Source organism: Pleurodeles waltl, chromosome 1_2, assembly GCF_031143425.1.
Source record: "Pleurodeles waltl isolate 20211129_DDA chromosome 1_2, aPleWal1.hap1.20221129, whole genome shotgun sequence".
Lineage (NCBI taxonomy): Eukaryota > Metazoa > Chordata > Amphibia > Caudata > Salamandridae > Pleurodeles > Pleurodeles waltl.
The window spans coordinates 658250014-658268265 of record NC_090437.1 but is presented as its reverse complement, the minus strand read 5'-3'; positions in this window follow the sequence as shown (position 1 = coordinate 658268265).

Here is an 18252-nt window from a genome sequence, read left to right as displayed (position 1 = left end):
TAAAGAAGTGGGTTTGATCAAGGGAGTGGAACCAATTAAGATCACTGTAAAGCTGAATGTAGTGTTCCTGCAGCTTCCACAGTATAACATGGCACAGGATGATCTGATGAAAGTGGCGCAGATAATTAGAGATTTTCTGAAACAAGGGGTTTTGAAGGAGGTGTTGTGCAGTCCATGTAATTCACTGATAATGGGCTTAAGAAGCCCTGTAGGAAAGTACGAATTGTGCAAGATTTGCGTACAGTGGATGACCTGGTGGTCAAGTGTTGTCCTGTAGTGCCGAACCCAGAGGTAATATTGGTTCAGATTCCGTGCGATGCAGAGTGGTTCACAGTGGTTGATTTGTCAAAAGCTTTCTTTTCTGTGCCTCTTCATGAGGATAGTCAGTTTCTTTTTAGTTTCAAATTCCTAGGCAGAGGCTACAGCTGGTGCAGGCTTCCTTAAGGGTACACAGACTCACAGTCTCTGTTCAATCAGATTTTGAAAAAGAATCTGGAGTCATTAGAACTACCATACCAATCGACCGGTGCAGTACATTGACGACTTACTGATTGCATCCAAAAGAAGGGATGAGGAAGTATGACTCGCTTGCTCTGTTAAATCATTTGGGAAAGTTCGGACATAAAGTGTCACCATTGAAATTGCAGTACTGTCAGAAGTCAGTGAAATATCTAGGACACCAAATTGAGAAAAGGTCAAGGGGAATTTCCAGAGAAAGGATTACAATGATATTGCAGAGAAGTCCCCCGACTTCACAGAGAGATGTCAGAATGTTTCTGGGAATTGTAGGTTATTGTCGTCAGTGGATTCCAAATTTTGCTGAGATTGCTGAACCATTGCAGCAGCTGACACATAAGGAGGTTACAGATTCCATTACTTTAGACCAGCATCAGATGAAAGTGTTCACTGAGTTGAGAGAGAGTTTGTGGAGAGCTCCAGCGTTGGGAATGCCTAATTACACAAAGCCTTTCATATTGTTTTGTCATCAACGTGATGCTTATTCTTTGTCTGTCTTGACACAGGTCCATGGAGGTGCTTATCGCCCAGTAGCCTATTTTTCAGCTACCTTGGACACAGTCGCAGCAGCCTTACCAGGTTGTTTGTGCACTGTTGCTGCAGTTGGTCAAAGCCTATCACAATGTGAGGGAGTGGTGATGGGATATCCTTTGGCGGTAATGGTACCGCACTCTGTTGAGATCTTACTGACAAGGACGAAAACGCAGTATTTGACTGGTGCCAGACTGACAAGGTATGAGACGAGCATTCTGAGTGCTCCAAATGTAACATTGAAAAGATGTACAGTGCTGAACCCGGCAACATTGCTTCAAGTGATACTGTTGAAATTGGAAAGGAGGAAGACATTGAGCATGATTGTCTGGAGGTAACTGAATTGTGCACGAAACCCAGACCAGATATCAGAGATAAACGATTGGAAGAAAATGACCAAATTGTCTTTGTTGATGGCTCATGTCTCAGAGATGGTACAGCAACACTGAGAGCAGGATATGCTGCATGAACGATTACAGGTACTTTAGAAGCTTCTTGGCTTTGAGGAGTGTATTCTGCACAAGTAGCAGAATTGGTAGCTCTTACTAGAGCGTGCCATGTATCTGCTATATTGAGCGTTACCATCGACACAGATAGCCAATATGGATTTGGAATTGTTCCTGATTTTGGTTAGTTGTAGTCGCAAAGAGATTTCCTGACCTCTACTGGTTCACCAGTAAGAAATGGCGACAGAATAAAGGAATTGCTGTATGCAATACAGTTACCTGAAGAAATTGCTGTGGTGAAATGCACTGCACATCAAAAGACACAGGACTACATCTCTCTAGGAAATGGATATGTGGATCAAGTCGCAAGGTTTTGCGCATTGGCCTGTATATTGTTCAAAGAAAAGTGGGAACTGATGTCAGAAGAAGACAACACAAGTACAAGTTTTTCATTGAATGTGATCGATACTTTGGAAGAGTTAAAAACATTGCAAAATAATGCTGACAAGGAAGAGGAACAACTTTGGTCAAAACTGAAATGTGTCCAAAGGGCTGATGAAATTTGGGTTTCTGAGGCGGGTCAAATGGTTCTGCCAAATAGTTTATTGAGGCAAATGGCCAGATATTACCACAGACAGGCACACATTGGGGGGGATGCCATGGTTCGATTGTTCAAGATTGACTGGTTCAATCCTATGTTTAGGCAGGCAGCAGAGGCAGTATGTCATTGCAGTATAGTTTGTCAGCAACTAAACATGGGAAAAGGGACAGTGGTGAGTTTGAGCCACATTGGAAGAGCAGGAGGTCCATTCAGCAGAATGCAATTGGACTTCATTGAGATACCTGCATGTGGAGGTTTAAATTACAGGTTGGTGATTGTGTGCATTTTTAGTCACTGGATTGAAACATACCCCACAAGAAGAAATGCCAGTCTCACAGTAGCATAGTTGTTGCTTAGGGAGTTCATACAGCGTTTCGGGTTTCCGATCTCTTTAGAATAAGATAGGGGAACTCACTACAACAACGAGGTGATTAAACTCTTATGTGCAGCACTAAACATTGAGCAGAAGTTGCATTGTAGTTACAGCCCTGAAGCATCAGGACTAGTGGAACAGATGAATGGTACCTTAAAATCAAGAATTGCCAAGACGTGTGCAACTACGAATCTGAAATGGCCAGATGCATTGCCTTTGGTACTGATGTCAATGAGAAATATACCTGACAGGAAGACAGGGCTGTCACCCCACGAGATTCTCATGGGCAGAGCAATGAGATTACCAGCAGTTCCAGCCAATGCACTAGTACATTTTACAGATGATATGGTGTATACTACATGGGTCTGGCTGATGTGGTTCACTCTTTCTCTCAGCAGGTGCAGGCCACCACCCTGTCACCCATCCACGATCCAGGGCACAATCTGAGAGCCGGAGGCTGGGTCGTTGTCCGAAAACATGTTCGCAGGACGTGTTTAGAGCCAAGCTGGAGAGGGCCTTACCAGGTGGTCCTAACAAGTCATACGAAGAAAGTGGCATGTCCACAGGATCATGAAGAAGTGTTGTTGAGAGCACCAACAAAAGCAAAACAGTTTGTTGCACCTGAACCAGAAAAAGGATCAAAAGGGCCTGAAATTGAACAAGAGCTTGTGGAAGATGGTCCTACTACCCCTGTAATAGATGAAGGTGAAGAATTACATGCGGGTGTGGAAGAATCAATCTCAACGGATACAGCAGGGGAGCCTAGCGCAGCAGAGGTTACCCCAGAAGCAGCCGGTGTTGAAAAGCAAACAGAACAAGTGCCAGACCAAGAGGGGGAAAGAGTTGAGATGGATCAAAGTCAGGGTGATCCAACTCCTCCTGAGCCCGTTGCAGGTCCTTCAAGAGAAAACACCATAGAGAAAGAGAAGAAGAGTCCCATCCTGAGAAGAATACTGACAGAAGGTCAGAGAAAGGGAGTTAATTGGCCTGAGTCGCAAATAGGGAAAAGAAAGGAATTGGTCATAAATGAAACGATAGAGGAAGAATTGAGTGAAGGAGAAATAAGTGGTTTTCAAAAGTTAAAAAGAAAGAGACTAGCTAGTCGGCGTTACGCAGGTCCTGAATGGGCGTATGCAGCTACTAATGAATGGCAACATGAGTTTATGTCCTTTTGTTTCGATAGAGAGGGTCCGAGTCAGTACTTTGATGTAACCTGAAGGTGAACAAGAGGCTGAATTGTTGAACCAATCTTAAATACCTTAAAGAGACTATTGAAAATAAAGCGAAAGAGACATTGATAACCTGATTTGACATGAAACCGGATGTGACAAGCTGCTAATCGATTTTGACAAGGAGAAGGGTTCCTGGATGTGAAACTGAACTGTGAGAGAATAATTTTTCCCTTATTTTTTAATATATATATATATATATATAGAGAGAGAGAGAGAGTTTCTTCTACTTTCTTATTCTTTACAGACCATGGCTGAGTTAAATAATGAAGTGAGGAATGCTAGGCGCTGTAAATATATGAGCATTGGATTGGCGATTATGTGTGGGATTTTGTTTATAGTAGTGATTGTGGGAATGTCTGTTCTTGATGTGAAAGGAGCCAATGGTGCTCTGCTCTCGAGACTACTACACTAACAGCTTTAGAGAGCTTTAAGTTAGATGAGAAGTATTTGCATGAATATACTAATGCTCAAGGAGAGCTTTCTTCTAATGTTTTCTATCATTTGTTGAGTATGTTGAAACAATGGATGCAAGGGATTATCTTGTGTGTACGCAAATTCCTTCGTCAGTAGAGGAAGGAGTTACGTACCACAGCTTACCATTAACATACGGAATAAGAACTCTCCTCTGTGTTTTATATACCTGCTGCTTTCCCTCCTCTCTTCCCAGCATCCTCCCCAGTTTATAGAGCCTATCCCATCCCCCCGAGCCAAAACCCCCGGGTGGGCTGACACAGGAAACAAAGATGCCCACCTCGACGGGAGAACCAGTAGTACCTCTTCGGGTCATCTCATGGAATGGAAATGGTCTCACCCACTTCATCAAACGGAAAAAAATCCTATCCTACCTTAACTCTAAACAGACGGACATCACCCTATTACAAGAGACACATCTAGGCAGTCTTGAATCTGATAAATAGCGGTGCGACTGGGTGGGTACCGTCCTGTTTAGTTGCAACTTGCCCTCACCCGATACAGAGAATGTCCCAAGGAAATGCGGGGTGGCGATCCTTTTACGTAAAACCCTCCCTTTCACGGTCATCAGATCGTGGACTGATCCTGAGGGCCGATACGTATTTGCCAAACTGAAAATCGGTGACTCAACACTGTGCATGGGATCCGTCTATGCACCAATAGGTACCAAACGTCTCTTTTTCCTACAGCTCAACAGATTTTTGACAGAGATAGGGGCATCCCGTTACATTATAGGAGATTGGAACCTAGCTAGGGACGCAGCACTGGACAGGACGGGGCCCCTAGACACGAGCAATAATGCAGATAGAGCCATACTGACCGACGTACTCGCGGACAATGGCTTAGTTGATCACTGGAGGCTGACCCACCCGACGGACAGAGAATTTACTTTTCTCTCACCAGTTCATGGTACCCAATCACGGATCGACTAATTCCTCCTATCCCACAACCTCGTGGCCCATACCCTTGAGGACGACATACTTGAGGGAGGCCTTTCAGACCACTCCCCAGTCACGGTAGCCATCCGCCTCGGCCTGGTATCTCCAGGCCGAAAACCCTGGAGATTAGCGATCCATCGCTATCGATCCCCCCAAGGTAAGTTGCAGCTGCAAGATCACGTAACCACTTTCGTCCAAGATAACCTAGGCACTGTTGATTCAAGCCGAATCATGTGGGCCGCAGCCAAGGTCTCGATACGGGGACAACTCATGCGGGACGCGGCGATAGCAAACAAAGACAGAAAAGAGCAGCAGGCGGCACTGGAACTCGAGATACGCTGACTAACAAAACAATATACAACACACCCCTCCCTCCTAGGCCGTCGAAACCTAGAGCGCACCCAAATGGCCCTTAATGAGCTGTACACAACTCAGGCCGAATTCGCGCTACAGAGACTCCAAGGGAGACACTATGAACAGGGCGAGAAAGCAGGACGACTGCTAGCAGCCCAACTCCGTCAAAGAACAGCCGCTCTAGCCATCCCAGCTATTCGCTCCCCCCCCGGGGACATCCTGACTCACCCACAGGCAATTGCAGACGAATTCGCCCGGTTCTATAGACACCTCTACACGCCGGAAACAACGACTAACCCGGCACAGATTGCCACCTTCTTAGAGAAGCTTGACCTCCCCTCCCTAACAGACGAGGGCCGTAGCCTATTAGAAGGGGAAATAACCAGGCAGGCGATAGATAAAGTCATCTCTGATCTCCCTTATCACAAATCACCCAGGGAGGACAGATACCCAGCAGAATTTTACAAATGGGTAGGGACAGAGGCGATCGATATCCTATGCGAAGCCCTCAATGAAGCCTGCGAAACGCAAACACTAGGGGACATATCCAATAATGCTACAATAGCTGTCATACCGAAGCCTGGGAGAGACCCTTTACAATGTGGCAGCTACCGACCCATTTCCCTCCTAAACGGGGATATCAAAATCCTAGCAAGCGTCCTGGCAAACAGACTATGAAAAGTAATCCCGTCCTTAATACATTACACGCAGGTGGGGTTTGTGCCGGGCCGCACCTCTAGGAACCATTTACGTACCCTATGTCACACCTTATGGGTGACCAGGGACTCGCCAGAGACAGCACTGGCCTTGTCCTTAGATGCCGAAAAGGCATTTGATCGCATAGAATGGCCCTATCTATTTGCGGCCCTGGAGAGATTTGGTCTGGGCTGCAAATTTATCTCCATGGTTCAACTGCTCTACGACCAGCTCGCGGCCAGAGTCAACTGTGGGGGTTTCCTCTCGGACCCTTTCCCTATCCGGAGAGGCACACGGCAAGGGTGCCCCCTCTCGCCTCTCCTGTTGGCAATGGAGCCCTTGGCAGCAGCCATCCGATCCTCCCCCTCCATAATCGGCCTACCATTACCCGAAGGTACCTCCAAGATATACCTATATGCCGACGACGTTCTCTTAACACTCACGGACTTAGAACGATCCTTACCGGCCCTACTAATTGAGGACTTTTAGCCCTCTCTGGATACCGCATTAACTGGGACAAGAGCGAGGCACTCCCACTATCGCGAACAACCACAAAAGCAGCACTCCTAGGCTAACCATTCCGCTGGACGCCGAAACGCCTAAATACCTAGGAGTGCTTGTCAACCCAGGCCTGACACATATGGTGGAGGATAACATTGACCCTCTCATTATGCAGACGAAACTGGACTTTGCAAAATGGACCCAGTTGGGCCTCTCCATGTGGGGCCGAGTACAAGCGGTAAGAATGGTGACGGTGCCCCACTTCACCTACATCCTGGGTCTTCTCCCCTTACAAGTGTCCCTTTCCACACTGCGAGGCATCAATGCACTAATCAGATTTTTCATATGGGGCACAATGCGACCATGGCTATCACCAGCTAAACTTTTGGCCCGGCGTACACGTGGAGGCATGGGACTCCCATTGGTGGAGCACTACTCCCTAGCCCTCCAAATGTCCCAACTGTCCAATACACTATCGAATATACCTGATCCCCCCTTGTGGATAGCAGTGGAAAGACGACTCCTAGCTGCGAATGAAGGACTCGGAGGACCTTACCGGGAAGACTTCCCATCCACCAATTCGGTGAATCCTATCTTGAAGGCGACCAGGGCGGCCTGTCGAAGAGCCCACAGACTGTTTGGGGTCCACCCCCTCATACACGCCCAAGCGCCCCTATGGCACAACAGCGGCCTCCGCATAGGTGGCGAGGTACTCAATTGGCCGCAGTGGAGGCAGGCAGGTATCCTTACCCTCTCTCAGGTCCTAGATAATGACGTGCTCAAACCCTTCCCCGAGCTACAGGAGGAGTTCGACCTCCACCCGAATCAGGAATGGAGATATCTGCAACTCAAACACTGCATTTCCTGGGGGAATATATCCCCCCTCCCGGGGTCCCTGCCTTCACCTATAGTGACTTACTTACAGCAATGGGGGCAACATAAGGGAGTAATGTCGGGCCTCTACGATCTAATTATTCAACGACTCTACTCCCAGCCTCTCTCGGACAAACTGCGCTTACATCGGCAAACTCGACTGCAGCAAGACCTAGACTCAGACGACTGGGAAGCTGTTCTAGAGGCACTAGCTAGAGGTACCCGGGAGGCACGCTTGAAATTCTGCCTCTTTAAAGTTCTACACGACTCCCCAGTGAAATTCCATAGGACTGGACTTCTCCCACACGCGAACTGCTGGTGATGCCCAGAGACATCTTGTGACTTGACACATATCCTAGTAAACTGCCCAACAGTTCGACCACTCTGGGATGCTGTGAGCTCCACTCTGGCTGAAGTGATGCCACTCCCGTCACCACTCACTCCTGCCCTTATACTTCTACAAGATACAACTTCTCTACCAGATCTCTCTAGACCTCACAAGAGACTGTTGCATACAGCACTAGCCACTGCAAAAATATGCATACTCCGATACTGGCGATCAGAGACCCCTCCAACTCCGGAGGAATGGATCATAGCCATGACCCGCACAGCCACACATGAAAGAATCATCTACAACTTACAAGATCAAGCGCAAACATTCATGCAGGTATGGCCTCCCTTCCTAACAAGGGGGCAATAGTGCCCCACCCGGAACCACCACCACTGCTCCCTCCCCCCTCTCTTCCCTACCCTCGCTCTCGCATCTCTCTTTCTTCTTTCGCTCTTCTCCTCTCTCTCCCCTTTCTTTCCTTTTTCCCTTGCCCCCTTCTTATACCTATTTCCCTCTCTCCTCCTGTCCTCTCTCTTTCTCTTTCTTCCTCTCCCTCTATCTTTCTTTTCTCCCACATTTCCTCCTAAAATCCACTAGAGATTACAAACCATCCCTTAGCAATATCCCAATCAGACCTTCGCAGCAGATCCCTACGCCCGTGTCGTTAGAAAGATACTCGGTCGCAGCCGATCCTGGCCACGGGGTTGACAAGAGCCGCAAGCTCCACTACACGCGGTGCAATGCTCCTCCTCCCTTGGTAAATTGAAACCTTGGGACACATCACTACCACGACGCCAGGTTCTTCCCAAGGTGAAACGTCCCTGTCCCCCTGCCCGAGCAGATACGATCCACCCTCCACTCTTATTTCCATCTTCTTTATCCCCCATTTGTTTAATACATATTAGAATAGAACAGTACCTCAGGTTTTTCTAAGTACGAATGACAACTTATTAGTGTCTTATACGATTTTCATCTTCTGTAATTTTCTAATATTTCTGATGTGTAATTATTTCCAAATGCAGGGACCTTGATCCCAACTGACCTTGTACCATATTGTATTGTTGTCAATAAAAAAAAGTTTAAAAAAAAAAAAAAAAAAATGTAATAAGCTGTAGTTTGCTACTAACAAGGTTCTATAATCAAGAGTATATACAGTATTTTTACTCTAATTACGATGTAGTGTTTTCATGCGTTCCTATTATTAGGTATCTGAGTAGAGTAGCTAAGGATCATGATATAGTATTAGTTAGAGGATTCTTTGAGCCTACACTAACATTTGGAACTGCATATGCGCATAGAAATAATCTTACATGCTTGGTTACACCTTTAGAAAAGAGCTTCATAGGGCATGCTGATGACTGGAGAAAGGCATTAAAAGAAAATTTTGAAAAAGACTTGGAGAAAAGGACTTATAAGAATGATTATGCTTACACTGCAATTAAAACGCAAGGGAAATTAGCATTAGATGCATTGCAGGTAGGAAAGCTTTGTGTATATATAGGCCAAAATCACGCACTGACACTTTATTTGTGGGAACGAGTGAATGTAGACATGTGTTTCTGTTTCAGAGTAAATGGACTTTTATGTTGAATGGTAGGGACCCTGCAATTCCTGGTATCTATTATATTTGTGGATTTAATGCTTATTACCATCTTCCAAGCGGATGGTATGGGACATGTTATTTGGGGAGAGTTTTCCCAAAGAGTTATCACATAGATGACATAGAAGTTTTCGAAAGTGACTGAATGACATCATAAGCGACAGAGGAGGGAAACCTCTTCAGCAGTTGTGGGAGATATCTTTGGTGCAGTGTTTCCTCCACTGGGAGTCATCCTGAATTTGATCAAGATACGAAAGTGGTCTACCATTGTGAATAACATGCTGACAAATTTTACAGGGGCAATACTCCTGATAGATACAGAATAAGCTGCAGATAGAGCTATGATGCTTCAGAATCGCCTTGCTTTAGACATCCTTCTAGTGAAGGACGGCGGAGTCTGTAAAATGATTACCTCTAGGCATTGTTGTTCTTACATACCAGATAACAGTAAAGAGATAAGAGACTTACTTACTAACCTGACTAACGCAAGTAAGGATTTGAAAGAATTGAAGGAACCAGGCGTTTGGGAAAAGGTTGGAAAAGGATTTGCTTCAGTGGGAAATTGGCTTAGTAACATTTGGAATGGGAAAATATTAAAAATCATACAAAGAATATTTTTTGATAAACAAATTTTTATTGTTTTAAGAAGAAAAAGAGAAGAGAAGTAAAAGTAAAAGAGTGTGCAGAGCAGTAAACATTCACAGTACAGTGTAGCAATGCAGTAAATTCCAACGACGACACCCCATCGACAGCAATATTGGGACGATAGTCCGAGGGTGGGCCACAGTTTAGATTCCTTTGCAACAGTCTTAATCCTTTTCTCATCCCATTCTATGGCATCATGTCCACCCATCTTCCCCATATTTTCTCAAATTTCCGAGGGCATCCTCTAGATTCATGTACCACTTTCTCTTGGTTTGCGCACCAGTCAACTCCCCTTCTCCATTTTCGGCGTGAAGGGCCTTCGGGGGAGTTCCAGGCCGCAGCTATATCTCTCTTGGCGATTAACAGGGCCGTGGCGACCAGGGCCCGCTGCGCCAGTGATCCTCCCATCTCTTCCATCACCCCTAGCAGGACCAATTTCGCCGATTTCTGTACCTCTTTCCCCAGGGCCTTCCCCAAGTCTTGGAGCACTTTGTCCCGGTAGGACTGTATCACTTGACAGGACCAAACCATATGGAAAAAATCAGCAGGCCCGTTCGGGCATCGTGGGCACTGGGCAGAGGGGCGGAGGCCCGCTCGGTGTATCCTGGTTGGTGCAAGGTATGCGCCATGTAGATAATAGAATTGCACTGTGCGGAGCCTAGCCGACACCACTAATATCTTGGGCGCCATCATAGCTTCCCTCCATTCTGTTTTCTCCAGGGCCCCCACCCATAACTCCCACTTGGTTCTAACGGATCCTAGGTCACCGGGAGCGTTGTTAATTAGCGTTTTATAGATTTGGGAGACGCCTTTCCCCCCCAGATTTCCCATGAGTAATTTGGCCTCAAGTGGATTAAATTCTGGCAGGGGGCCTGCAGCTGGTAAGTGGACCCTCAGGGCATGTCTAAGCTGGAGATATCTGAAGAACTGTGTTTGGGCAAGTTGGAAGTCCACCTGTAGGTCTTGAAATTATTTCATGGCTTCTCCTGACCACACATCTCCTACCAAGGAGATACCCAGTAAGTCCCACTCTGCGCATCCCTCCAATGCTGCAGTCAAGCTTAGCCATTTCCTTCTCCACAGTGGGGTCTGACGGGTAATAACGGTGTTCCAGCGGGTGTATCTTAAGGCAGCACGCTACGCCAAAAAGACTGCCCTTTTTACTTCTCCCATTTCTCGGGGGAGGGGCTTTCCATACATCACATCTAGGAGGTGTGGGAATCCCAAGAATTCCAACTCCACCCTATAGGCCGGGTCTCCCCAACCCCCGTTAAACCAATCGTGGATCACTATTAGTTGGGTGGCAACATAATACAGGTATCGGTGCGCGGGGCCTAGACCCCCTTCGTATGTCCCTCTTCGGCAGTGTTGAGCCGCTACTCGGTGTCTGGCACCCCTCCAGAGGAACAGCCCTGTGGCTCTAAACCAGGAGCTGGGGATAGGTAGTGGAAAATTCAGTAAGGCGTACAGGAGTCTTGGCAGGATCATCATTTTGTATAGGGCCAGTCGGCCCATTACATTTAGCGGCAAAGTATGCCATCTCTGCAGGTCTGCTTTGACGCGCACTAACAACGGCAACAGGTTTTTGTCCCACGTCAGTTCAGGTAAAAGGGACACCCAGATTCCCAGGTATATGAAGCTGAGCCTGCGCAGCGGTATCGTGTCCTGCCAGTCATAGCAGTCACGTGAACTTGCCAGCTGGATCAGTATCGACTTGGCAGGGTTCATTTTTAGTCCTGACTCCTGCTCATACCGCCGTAAAAGGTTGAGACTACGTGGGCCCGTTATGCTGGGTTCCTCCATATACAACAGGACGTCGTCAGCATAGAGCGCTATCCTACCTTCTTGGGAGTGACCCCAGCTCCAGCCTCAGAATACCGGGTCTGTCCTGATCATCTGGGCCAAGGGCTCAATGGCTAGAGTAAATAGAAGGGGGGACAAGGGGCATCCCTGCCTTGTGCCCCGATGAACCTCAAAAGTCGGGGACAAGGTCCCATTGACCTGCACACAAGGCTGTAGGATTAACATATAGTGCTTGGACCAGGTGACAGAACCTCGGGCCTAGGCCCACGCATTGAAGCACCAAAAGGAGAAACCTCCAGTCAACCGAATCAAAGGCTTTTTCAAAGTCAATGAGTAAAAAGGCAAGGTCTCGGGGTAGTCGGCGACGCTCTGCCAGGGCCACGTGTAGTCGAGGGATACAGTGCCGGGTAGTGTGAGTGGCCATGAATCCACATTGATCTGGGTGTATTAGTTGTGGCAGAACTCTAAGACGGGCGGCAAGGATGGCGGCAAAGATTTTGATTTCGGTGTTAATCAATGAAATCGACCTGTAGTCTGCACAGTGCAGCAAGGGGGGTTGGGTTTTGGGGAGCACTACAATGGTGGCGGCGTCTAACACCCGGGGGAAGGTTCCATTATTTTCTACGTCTGTAAAGAATTTTAATAAGTGTGGTGTTAATTCCTCCCTGAAAGCTTTGAAGTATTCTGAGGGGAACCCGTCAGGTCCCGGCATTTTCCCGTTACCTAGTGTTGAGGTGGCTGCCTGTACTTCCTCCGCGCTGATAGGTTCGTCTAAGATCTGCACCTCTGCTGTGGGCAGTCGTGGGAGGGGGACCTCGTCTAGCAGTCGACGGGCTGAACCCAGGTCAACCAGTTTCGACGCTTGATATAGTGTTCGGAAGTACGTGGCAAAGGGATTCGCTATTTCTGTGTGTTTCACGACCGGGTTACCATCCCGTCATGAATTTCAGGGACAATCCTGGAGGGCTGATGGTGAGAGACCAGCCAATATAGCATTTTCCCCGTTTTGTCTCCCCACCTGTAGATTTTCGCCGTGCTTGCCCTCCACAAGTGTTTCGCCGCCTCCAAGGACTGATCTCGTATTTCCTCACGGATTAAGAATAATTGCCACGTCGCCCTATCACTTGGGTTTGTTTCATTTTTGCTTTCAAGGACCGTAGCCCGAAGCTCCAGCTGTTCGATATGCTGGGCCCGCGCAAGCTCTTGGTTTCGTATCAAGCTTCTTGCCGTACCCCGTAGCACTGCTTTACTTGCCGCCCACAAAGTGCCCATGGAGGCTACCGACCTCTCATTCAATTCAAAGTATTCTCGCAGCGCCTGTCGCAGCTGCTTAGTGTAATTCCTGTCTTGGAGGTACCCCGCATTCAACCGCCACATAGGACTGGGGCTGAGACCGAGCGGGACCCACGACGAACCAAATCGGAGCGTGATCAGAGACTCCCCTTGCCAATATTTCAATGTGGGAGAGAGCTGTGCAGTCTGTGCTCGGGAGCAGCACTAGGTCAATTCTGGATTGTGAGCCATGAGCTGCTGACATGTGGGTGAATGGCCGCCGTCTTGGGTGCCATACCCGCCAAGCATCACAGAGCTCTGTCTCAGAAAACCACCCCGTGAGCTCTGCCGCTGCTGCATGTCTGTGCGCGGAGAGCGGACCGCCTACATCCACAGCCGGGTCTGGAGTTGCGTTGAAGTCGCCTCCCACCATAGTGAGCCCTGGTGGTAGGTATAAGAGTAGCTGGGTGAGATCCTCAAGGGTTCTACGGATCAGTGGAGGGGGAACATACACACTGAGCATACTAACCGTGGTCTCCTCAACCTTGCCCATAATGGCTACATAGCGTCCCTGCTGGTCCCTCCACACCCGGATGCCCGCCATGGGAAACGACCAGTGCAATAGTATGGCCACCCCCCTCGATCCGCGCGTGAACCCGGCATGGTATACCCTGTCAAAACCTCTACGGGTCAAGAAGGGGCAGTTGTCTCCCAAGAGATGCATCTCCTGCAGCAGGAGTACCTCCGGTCTATATCGGTGTATGTACGCAAACACTGCAGTGCGTTTTATCTTGTCCAGGAGGCCATTAACATTCCACAAGATAACCTGTGTCTGATTCATGGGGGGCGGGTGTTTGAGAAGTTCCCATCGTGGTTGCCAAGGCTCTCTATGGCTGGGTCTGGGGATACTGAAGAGCCCTCATCTGGTCCCTGTCTCTGGGAACATATGCCCCTATGGTGTCGGTGGAATCCCTACCTTCTCTGCTCTGTGTGGTAAATATGAAACATAAACATTGCATTAACCTAAACACAGTAACATCTGCCTTTGGAACCAGGCCAGAACTCCTTTGCCCCCCAACTCCCACCCCACCCCATACTTCCCCCCAGAAGCATCTGTCGCCTATACTGTATATAGCACCTCACTTCTGAACTGGTGAGGTGAAACATCAACTGGTAGGGTAACGGTGACAGCAGTGGTGACCACTCTATATTTCCGGATCAAGTCTAAAAACACAGTAACCGTTAGTAACTTGATCTTGACATAGACCCCATCAGTCCAGTGGTATATTTCTTCCCAAAGAGATCCCACGCTGATAAGATCACAATATTGGACTGCGGGACAGGTCCGTGTCCTCCAGAGGCCCCCAATGGGCCTGCTCCTCACCTTGCAGGTCGCGGTCTCTCCTGGCATCCTTAGAGCCCTCCCCGGAGCGTGGGCTCCGCGGCTCCGTCTAGTGGGTCCCCAAAGGTGAGTCTGAGTGAGATCTGCGTGTTGTCTTATGCCACGTGCGACGGCGTGGGTCGGGCTGTTGCTCCGTCTGGTGACTCGACTGCATCCCTTGCAGGGGCCCGGACCCTTCTCTGCAGAGACGCAACAGGACCTCCTCCGTCAATCAGAACCAAGCCGTGGCCGGGTGATCAAAAAAGTGAGTCTTGTTTCTGTAGACCACACGGAGCCGCGCCGGAAACAAAAGACAATATTGAATGTCCATTGCTCTTAGCTTTTGTTTCACTTCGGTGAATGAGCGACGTTGTTGTTGCACTTCTCTCATGTAGTCTGGGAAAAGGAGGACTTTCACTCCGTTGCAGAAGAGGTCTCCTTTCGTGCGTGCCTCCTGCAGCACCGCGTCCCTGTCCTTAAAGTTGAAGAGACAAAGTATCACTGATCTGGGTGGGTAACCCGGTGGAGGTTTCGATTGTAGGGCCCTATGGGCTCGTTTGATCGCGAACCATGGCGTGAGGTGATCAGCTGGCATCCAAGAGCGGAACCAATCTTCCAGGTATTGGAACAGAGATGATTCTGCTGTTGAAGAACCGGGAAACGCGGCCTGACCTCTCCCAGTGGTGGAGGGGACACCCTAAGTTTTCAGGGTCCTTTACCAATGGAGAACACAACAGACGGAGTCACAACTGATGAAGAGAAGAGTTTTATTAACAAACAGATAATAGCTCGAGCTAAGCACAGAGTCCCAGGACAGTCTGATGGACTTTCCTACGGAGGCTGGCTGCTTCCTTCCGCAGCGTACAACCTTATATAGTTAAGCTGCCCCCAAGTCAGGAAGCCACCCCTCCCGATCTTGCGAGCCCAAAAGCTTCAGTCAGCTCTCCCTTTGACCCGGGAACATCCTGCTGACGTACACACATTAGATTTAGTTTTTCCTGCCTGCACTCCCACTGTCTCGGGAGTATCCTGCTGATTCACAGGCAAAGTGACAGTTCATCTATCAAAAGTTAGTCTTTCAAGGCCTGTCTGATAATTTACGAGGATATCTCGTGTGAAAGGCTCCTGGAATGTGGTGGTACGAAGTACAGTTTTGTTTTTGCACAGAGATAAGCAGGATACAGCTGTGGCTCAGTATTTCTTATATTCAGCTTAATTAGATAGATTGGAGAGGCCTGGATCACGAGATGGTTTAGTAAAAGCAGAGTTCACAGAAAAGTCAACTTGCACGGTTAAATGAAGAGTCAGCTTTGTCGAGCACATGGCAATAGTAAATGAATAGACAAAATGGTGCCTGAGGGAGACCATTTTGGATTACTATTTAACACCGTGTTTTCAGGAAGGCCCACAACACGAAGGTTGTTGCGTCTGGATCTGTTCTGGACGTCCTCGGCTCTCCGGTGTAGCTCTGATGTGTGAGTGGTCAGAGCGGAGACCTGAGGTTTTAGAGCGGTCACGTCATCTTCCACCGTGGAGATTCTGGATTCGGCTTCCGTAATTCGGCCCGTGGCATTGCGGAGGTCTTGCCGAACCAGGGCCACGTCCACCCTAACCTCTCCTATCTTGGATTCAACCGCCGCCTGTGATGCCTGACTCGTCTGAATTATCGCCGCCAGGTCCCCAGATGTTGTTTGTGGTTCGCCACCCCCGCCTGGGGCGCGGTCCTCCATCCGGGACCCAGTTGCGCCTGTGGTGAATTGATCCATACGTGTCTGCGCCGCCACCTGCCCTGCCGATTTGTCCTTGCCCATGGCGTTTCAGTCGTGGATTTTGTCCCGCAAGAGCTTCAGTGCCCGGACTTACTGCGCAGTCTGGCGGGGTAGCTGCGTATGATTACAGAACCGGGGATACTTCTGTTTGGGAACCAGGTCCTCCGTACCTATCCACACTCCGTAGGCAGCCAAGCGGACCCATGGAGCCAGGAGGCCGCCGCCCCCAACCGCCGGCCAGGGTCTGTCAGGAAGTTAGTGTTCCCAAGATGGACCCCATTCCAGCCAACGTCTCTGATCGCCTTCAGGGTGATCTCAGGCTCCAGCCACACACCCAGGGGGAAGAAGGAGGGCCGACTGTCGCCTCCCGGCCTGGAGGCACAATCTCGGTCTGCGCGTCTCCCCCAGATTCGTAGGCCCTCTTGTTCTGTAGCCGGGTAGCCGCCCCAGTCTACGGCTCACCTCTGTGTAGCACCACATCGAGATCCTCGCCAACGGGGTGCAAGTTCTTTCACTTGTGGGAGGGCCAGTAGGCGTGCGCCGACCTTGCAGCACCCCAGACGTTCTCCTGCTATGCTGTGCATTGTCCACCCATGGCCCGGGTCCGGGGCCCAAGCAGTCGCGGGAAGTCTCTATGCCCGCTTCTGGGCTGATGCCAATGTGGTCTTCTTTCCCCCGCTCCCTGTGCCCAGGAGGGAAGGGGGGGTTCCCCCTTCGCCCGGCGCCACGGGTTCCAATCCGCTACGGGCCGAGCCGGTGGAGGCCCATCTTTAATAGCGCGGTGCGCTGCCTTTTGCCCCTCTGAGGCCGCGCGCCGCCTCACACCAGCCCGGGGCGCCGCTGCAGGCCGGCGAGCGCACACAAGCTGCTGCCGCGTCCCCAAGTCCGGCGGCCCGCCGCGCGGCCTCACCTGCCGACTGCCATCTTGGGTTCAGGCCGCCTCGGCACTCCGGAGTGCGGCGCTTGGGCCAGGAGGTCCAGAAATTTCGTCCTCCCCCCCCCCCCCGGGGAGGCAGCAGGACCTCAGGAGTCCGCCTGTGTCTCCGATGGGGCTAGATGGCGTGTTGTGCTGGAGGCAGATGACGGAGGGGTCTAGAGCACTACGAAAGTGCGACCGCCATCTTAACGCCTCGGCCACGCCCTCATACAGAGAATATTAATTGTGATTGCTGCCATATTAGGATCATGAGGTTTATGTAAATTGTGTCAAAAGATCAAATTGAAAAGGTCTAAATATAATCAGAGGAGGGAAGAATGAAACAGGGAAAGAATTTATAGAGAAGGAGACAAAACACTGAAAGTGAATTACGAGAATGATACTGGTAAAGGTAATGTGATTACATATTTAGTCATCAGAGGAGGGATTGCTGATGCAGATATGTTAATTAAAATTATTAATGAGTAATTATGCATTTTGAATAATAATAATAATAATAAAATGTAGAGAAAAGTAATGTAGAGAATTAATGTGGACGTTTGAAAATGTGCCCACAAAGAGTGGCTACCAACTTACATGAGTTATACTAAAATGATAAAAAATGCATAGAATGTTGAAAATGCCTAATAATAATGTAGTAATATGTCATATTGAGCTATATAGAGTATGTTTTGCATTATATTATAGAGTTAACTTTGCCGAAGTTGTGGCCTAGCTTTGCGAGCCTCATACAGAAGCTGAAGAATCATGAAATGTGTTGAACTGACCATGAACCACTTGTGTTAATAAAATTTGCTTAGCTAGAATATTCTGCAACGAACCGACGGACAGGAGATGAGGGACTAGAGCATGTAACCAATTCAGTGTAAAGCAGACAAGAGGTATTTTCCCAGGACTCGAACAATAGAGACACCGACTGGAGAAGAAGATGCAACATTTTTGATACCTGATGAGCCGGATGATGAGGACACCACACAGTGAA